The following is a 7,534-nucleotide window of genomic DNA, read 5'->3' on the forward strand; positions in this document are numbered from 1 at the left end:
CCTTCATATTTATGGATTTAATGAGTTCTTTTAACAATCCCTCTTGCAACCCCTCCATGAGATTACCATCATCGTCTCGAGGTGGAGGTTCTACACCACCGGCGATAGGAATCTGTCTCAATTTGTCAGTAAGCTTGCGTTCTTGCATTAACAATTCTTTTACCACAGGTTCTTTTAAAGCAGCAGGAGTAGATGTATCTTCTAATAACAGTTTTGCTTCGGCGGCCACGCGTGCGGCTTTGTCCAGAAGAGTACTTTCAGTAATTTTTCCCTTGTAATAATCTACCAAAGCTCGAAACTCATCGGGTTTCACCATTAAGAACGTCTCCATAATCGCCACAAGGGTTCCACCACACGCATACGCAACCACCGAAACAGTTTGAGTTATTGTGAGTCTACACTCGGTTGAATCCTTATAGTCACTGTCGTCGTCGTCGTAGTTGAATTGCAAATCAAACTTTATACCCGTGTCCACTTCGTTTATACCCTCTTGCACGGTGACAGTCATGATCTCTTGAAACACTGACAGAACGCGTCGTTCATACCACTCCAAAAGCTACCGCCTGTTTGATTCACAAGTAATTGACGCCGCTTTCTTAAAGAGTTCCTCCGTTTACCCAACTCTCTCAACATCACTCTATATTTCTTGAGTTTGGCAACGGTGGGCGGTGATAAAGGTATCTTTTTCTTCAACATGTTCAACGTGAATTCACTGACGGCATTGATTTGATCTTTACTAGCGTGAAGTAATTTTTCCATACGACGCTTTCTATTTTTCTCTTGTAAAATAGATTTTAAAAAATCCACATTTCTCTTGAAACTATTAATCATCGCTTTTTCTTTGTAAGAGCTTCTAGGCCTTTTTTAGCCCCAAACGATGCAGCTCCTCCAAGGGCACTTAAACCCAATGCTTTACTTCCAGCAATGAGGGCTGGAATGAGTGCCGCTAATGGTAGGATACCTCCTTTTTGTCTTCTTTTGGTTAGTCTTCTTTTCACTCTTCTTCTCCTTCGGGTTGTGGGGATACTGCGCTTATAACTAGGCATCTTTCTTATTTATTTCTCTCTGTAACAGCGTACACACCCTTCGTGTCGTAACAAGTGACTTAAAAGTCTCGTAGAATCTCTACTTGCAGGGTGTACGTCAAATAACAAATAACCATAGGGTCTGTCCGTACATGCATTATATATATCCATAACAGGTAGCCACTTGGTCGGGTATATCTGTAGCAGTAAGGTGCGCAACGCCACTTTATCTCTAGGATTTTTAAAGGCAATAATGTATTGCGCATTCCTAGAGATGGTTTTGGCATATTTTCCTTGAGGGAACATGTCTTGGCAGAGATAACACACGGTGACATTCATGTGGTGAGAATATTGTGTGAAAAGATTAGTATTTCTCTGTCATCTCCTCCCTCCGACATGAGATCATCCAAGACAAGAATACCCCCTCGTTTATCTCCAAACCATGTTGTTTAAATCGTCGTGGGTAGGCACTCCTTTAAAAAATTCTATGCCATGGCGTTGCATGTCGTCAAACTTATTTTGCCAGGATCCATAACAGTAATGCACGCGGGTCGGTCTTTGGTCAAAGAGGTCTAAATTTTCCAAAAGTAGGCGATGGAGAAAGGTGGTTTTTTCCACAACTTGTAGGGCCCACATCAAAATATTGGAAGGGAATTGAACGAAAAATCCTGGTTCCACACACTTGAACATGATTGCTAAAAGCGAGTTACACAAAAGTGACACGATTTTATTTCATTCCTTTTATTTTATTAACGATTGAATGATGTCTTCTAACATGTCGCCTACTTTATCATCGTTGCCTACATAATCCTTTTTTAGAAAACATGGAAAAAAAACTCATCCATACTCTTGCGTCTTGCTTTACACATTAAATAAATGATGGCATAGTTTCCACAACTTGCGGTTTTTACAGATTGTAATGCTCGAGTATTTTTACGCACGTAAGGCCATCGGTTTAACCATGCAATGAATGGTGTCAGAAATTCATAGGTGGTTAAATCTAAACCATAACTATCTAAAATTTCACAGCTATCGTGTTCGGTCCACACAGCTATCCAGTGTTCCCCAGGTTTGTCTGCAGGGTGGGTATTGACAATGTAAGCTCTCGGTTTCACACGTTCAGGCGACTCGGGTAGTTCGTCACAGGCTAAAGCACTCACAAAGTACTTTGCGGAGTTCTAGATCGCTATCCGCTAAAGCGTTGAGTTGATTCGTAGTAAGCCACACAAACTCCATCACTAATGCACTTCCATCGTGGTAGCTCCTTTAATGCCATCAATTTCCATAATGCCTTCATATTCAGCATAAACGATCACCGTTTTCTGACTTGCTTGCCCTGCACATTTAATGTGAATGTTGATGAAGCCTTCATTTTTAGGTAGAAGAACCGGGTCATCGTGACTTCCATTGGCCACATTGGAAAACGCAAACAGCGTGCAATTTTTTCCATGACCCCAGTCTTTGAATCGCACCATGTTTCCTGCATTTCTGTACAGACAGCCAGTAGCAATCCAGAAATCGGTGATAACCCACCAAGTCTTTTTGAACCATTAGCCGTGTTGAGTTCCAAAGTCTCGTATGGTAATTCTTCTCCATTCACAATTTGTTTGATGTATTCCACCCCAAATTTTCCAAAGGCCAAGGGGTCTTCGTTGTATTGACCATTGAATGCATAGTTTTCAGAAGACCAATGATGACTCTTTGGGGCACCTTTCCATTGAATGGGTTGTTGATTTCTTTAGAAGTGGCCCCATTGTCTAAGGGAAACTGTCTCATCTCGGTACGGATCATGGGATACTTGGTTGGGGTTTTGGTCATCATACTCATCATGCTCATGTAGACGGCTGGGTTTAGGGACACCAGACATAGAAAGAAGGTAAGTTTAATATCCTCCGGGTTGACTCGGACTTCCTCACTGGGTGGATTGGCTTCTCCATTCATAAATAAAGCTGCTGGATTCAGATAAAATTCCAATTCCAAAAGAGTTTTGGGGACGATCCATTTTCCTTGGTGAAACGCGTCTATAAACGGTTTCATTCTCAAGATTCTCCTCTTTCCTCCTGCATAGTAATCTGTTGCATCTGCTCTCTGTCTCTTGATGCTTTCTTGATGATTTATGGAAAGAGCTGTATACGCGTCATCATCCATCTTGACATTTGCAGCGGTGTAGGTTACAGGAGAATCAATTTCGTTCCGCCATCCAGCTGGTTCGAGTATCGTCTCTCCATCATTCCTGTCATAATTAAGGATCGTCTGTATGAAAGCTTTAAGATGGTACATGTCTACTTGTTCGGTGAGTAAGGTACCATTGGCTCTGAAATTGATTTGCTTGAAGAGGGTGTGTGCAATATTGTTGGCTGGTGAAGTCATCACGCCTACATTGTTTGCGCGTGCTGTGAGACTGGCATTTTCTGTGGTTTTGAAACCCAAATCCAGTTGGACAAAACTTCTCGAAAGATCGATGAGATCTGATTGTCGTTCCACGTACACTTGGATAGGAGTAATACTAGATGTCTGAGGTGGTATTTTGACATATCGGTACTTTACCGTAGAAAGATCTGTAGGTGGTATTCTAAAGAGATCTAGACTTGAATTCTGCTCTGCCCCTTTGATAGACATGGTGATGTGTCTGTTTCAACGTCTTCTGCGTTTATGCACACGTTGTCGTGTTCCTATTTTCTTTATACGACTTGTGAGAAATCCTCCTCGTTGCTGTTGTTTTCTTCTTCTCCCTTTATACCTTTTTAAGATGGAAGACACAGGATCTGTCGGTAATGTTGTGCCTACACCAATGATAGGATCACTTTGACGTACGGTGCTGATGCGGACCATGTTTTATTCTCCAAAAATATCGTTCAACCTCTTGGCAACTTTTCTCTTCAATTCGTTCTTGAGCGCTTGGGAAGCCCCTCTCTTTATACCTCGCGGCACTTTCTGATAACGAACGCTTTTGACACTGCTTTTTAAGGCCTCCCTGTTACAACCTTTCAAAAAATCTTTAGCCATGTCTTTGACCCCGGCACCTATTTGAGGATCACCCCAGGATCCGATAAAAGGTGGTGGGGCATAAGGGGAGGGGGTCTGCCAGCGCATGAGACCACCACCTCCTTGTTCATTTGGCACATACCTTTAAAGCGTCTCAAACTTCCTCCTCTCATGAGGCTATCACCACCAACACACAATTCCCTTTGAATCTTTTTTATTAATCCAACTGTTATATTTGCTAGGGTACCCTTCCACTTGACAAACAATTTATCCTTTTGTCTCTTTAATACTTTTTCCACTCGAAAATAAGTCGCTTCATCTACATGTACTTTTTGCAAATCCCACACATAAAATGTGCCTTGTAAGGGCGTGTCATCCAATTCTTGCACTTTATAGGTCGTCACCATTCCGGGTACGACTTTACGAACTTGAAACACTTCTTCCGTCCATCCTGGTAGATACCCTTTCTTAACGGTCCTAAATTTTTTATTCAATCGGACTTTATCGCCTACTTTAAATGCAGGCTTTTTTTCTTTCTTAGTCTGATATTTCCCATACAAATTGTTCCACACTTCTTTGGCATTGGATGTGGTGACTTTAGCTGGTGTGGTTTTAATACTCCTGGGAAGGTGCGATTGTATTGATTGACAAGTTTGGTCAATATGTCCACATATTTGAGTGTGTTGGCAGCCGTGAAATAGCGATACAATTTCGATTTAAGGGTTCGATTAAATCGTTCGACGATACTGGCTTTGGCATCTCCATGAGTAGAAAAGTGATGAATCTCCTGTGTTTTCATCAATGATTGAAAGGTCTGATTATAAATTCTTTGCCTGCATCTGTCTGTAACGTCTGAGGTTTCCTTCCTTTGGCTTCCTTGAGTATTTTTGCAAACGCATCCGTCACATCTTTTCCAGTTTTCTTTTTAATCGGCCGGGCCCACCCGTATTTGGAAAAGTCATCGATCACGACCAATACGTATCGGTATCCCTTGTTCTGTTTGGATAGGGTCTGTACTTCGATCAAATCTGCTACCCATTGTTGATCAATGTCGAACACCACCACAGGTAAAAATTCTCCTCGTCGACGTCTGGGTTTGTGAAGCGTGTACGCCAAGTTTTTTCTCTAATTCTTTTTTACCTTGAGCACTAGAGATCTTTTGAGCTTTGGCATACGGTGCCACACCACCCAAACTACCGACGACACCGTGTTCTTCATACAAGTCGTCCTTGACATCTTTCTTAATGTTTCTTAACCATAATAAATGACACCAAAGTTTGAAGCAATGGTAGTGACCCAATACCTATGAAGGTACTGCGTATACAATGATTCCACGTCTTATATGTATACTTCCCATCATAGTATCTCATAAACGTCATCAAATGAAAGATACGGTCGTGTAGTGATGTAGGTGTGGTTTCACGACAAATTTAAACACCTCAACTTCCATGTCTTCGGGAACCCATGGTAAGGGATTTCATGCGGCTCCTCCTCTTCGAAGACGATATGTGGGATGCGATCACAAAGCCACGACACCACTCGATAATGCAAGTAGCATAGCCATTGACTCCACGAGGTAAGCATGATGAACTGGTGATTTTTTTTCATCGCCGACCCTTTTTGTAATGCTTGACATTATCCATAATGCCTTTTAAAGCCTGTTTTCCCAGAAGTTTACCAAGTGTTCCAAAACCTGGTGCAGGACCCGATAACAACATACTTGCTGCGTAAGCTAATTTATCGGTAAGAGAGGGACCTCTACGAAGACTTTTCTTAACCCTACTCACAGAAGCACCCCCACGTTGATTGCGTTTTCTTCTTTTAATCAGTGACCGTCTTACACGCCTCATGATAGACACAGACAAATGACACAGTGTTTTCGGTGATACCACTTTATTTTTTATTTATCCATATTATCTTCTAAAAACTGTACATGATGACTAATACATTCTAAGTCTTTATCCGACAATCCTAAGCGTCTAGCTAATTTGCTAAACTTAGGCATACCGATCAACCAAGCGATTTCAACATGATCGTCCATAGACAATGTATCTAGCTTTGTGTTTCTACCCATCAACCGTGCGATTTCAAGATGGTCTGTACTTATCCCATCTACAAAAAAAAAAAATTAACAAAACTGGAATTACAACTAAAAAACACGTGTAAGAAAAGTTTGAATGAACACTATGCCTAAAAATTAATACATTTGACTCTCATTACTTTCTTTGAAGTAAAAGAAAAAGGGCTTCTAATAAATCAGCAAATGTCATCTTGACATCTAGTCCTGAAATTATCATTCACATCCATCCGTAAGAATTTGCACTGACCTCTTGTTGGGTTTAAATCGCCACCAGGTAAAAAGATCACAGTTATGTCGACTGCATCGCAAATACATTTGCCATAATTTGTTTCTGATTGAGTCAAAGACAATGTGGGAGTCATTCCACATTCGCACACCATCTTGTCAATTCTGTCCAGGGTGAACCAGGGGTGACCCTGTCCTTTGACATTCATAGTAATAACGGTTGTAATCACTGAGATTACAAATACTGGGCAACGGGCGGACGAGCAACGTATGAATACATCGTCACAATCTTCTTTTTTAGATTTTAATATCCTCCATCATAGTCTGGTGGAATGGACATGGATAACTGACTTCCACACTGTCCAACAATTCTTCCGAGAAGAATAATGAAACGGACCTGTACCTTCTACGCCAGTACGATTTCTCCTTTCTTTCCAATAACTTTCAGATCTTCTCCAGGGTTGATGGGTCATTATGAACACTTCCACCAGCTGGTTTCAACTCTTTCAGAGGAGATTGTTTTGCTTAGATTGACTTGACTTCTGGTTTCCATATAATCCCCTCTAACTTGGTAGTATTTTCACATCTTTAGCAACAAAGTCCTGGGTTCTCTTCATAGGCAGTGCATCTATAACGAGACTACCTTTCAACTTGTTCTTAGCCCATTCTTTCTTATTCTTCAAGTCTCTTATCTTGGCATAAGGGTGAACCCTCTTTGATTGTCTTCTTAGCTTCCTTAGTCCCTTGTATACGTTCCATCTTTGCTTTCCTTGATGCTTGCTTTGTTCACACCACTCTGCGAGTACGAAATGTGATTTGACCTGCTACAACGACTCCACTTTTATAAGGAAATATATGAGTCTTCGATTGACAGGTCCCTCCTTGGGAGATTGGGCACGTTGTGGGCTGAATCTTTAGACTTAAATTTCGTAATCTTTTTTGAATCTCTTTCCACATCGTTTCTCTACATACGCTTTTCTTATGTTCCTAATCTTTCACATCCATGCCGCTATCTTCCATCATTTCTTTATATTTTGATAACACGATTTACATGTTTTGCATCGTACACGTAAAATCGTTGTGGATATTGGAAAAACAGGCATGTTTATGACTCCGTCTACTTACAACGAACGTCACTTTAAATAATAAATCCTAACCCCTAGAAGATTCGGACAGCCTTAAGCAATACTATACAACACTTGATTCAAGTCCTAGACAA

At 41.1% G+C, this 7,534-nt stretch overlaps 3 pseudogenes; 1 reads left to right on the plus strand and 2 right to left on the minus strand.

The window, feature by feature from the left end:
* Window positions 1-7,534, plus strand: part of LOC136281656 (proto-oncogene tyrosine-protein kinase receptor Ret-like) — a 62,937-nt pseudogene that overhangs the window by 41,831 nt on the left and 13,572 nt on the right.
* On the minus strand, window positions 1,056-1,529 carry LOC131782787 (uncharacterized; annotated as a pseudogene).
* LOC136281590 (uncharacterized protein F54H12.2-like) lies at window positions 2,338-3,644 on the minus strand (annotated as a pseudogene).

The sequence above is a fragment of the Pocillopora verrucosa genome, chromosome 6 (assembly GCF_036669915.1).
Source record: "Pocillopora verrucosa isolate sample1 chromosome 6, ASM3666991v2, whole genome shotgun sequence".
Taxonomy (NCBI): domain Eukaryota; kingdom Metazoa; phylum Cnidaria; class Anthozoa; order Scleractinia; family Pocilloporidae; genus Pocillopora; species Pocillopora verrucosa.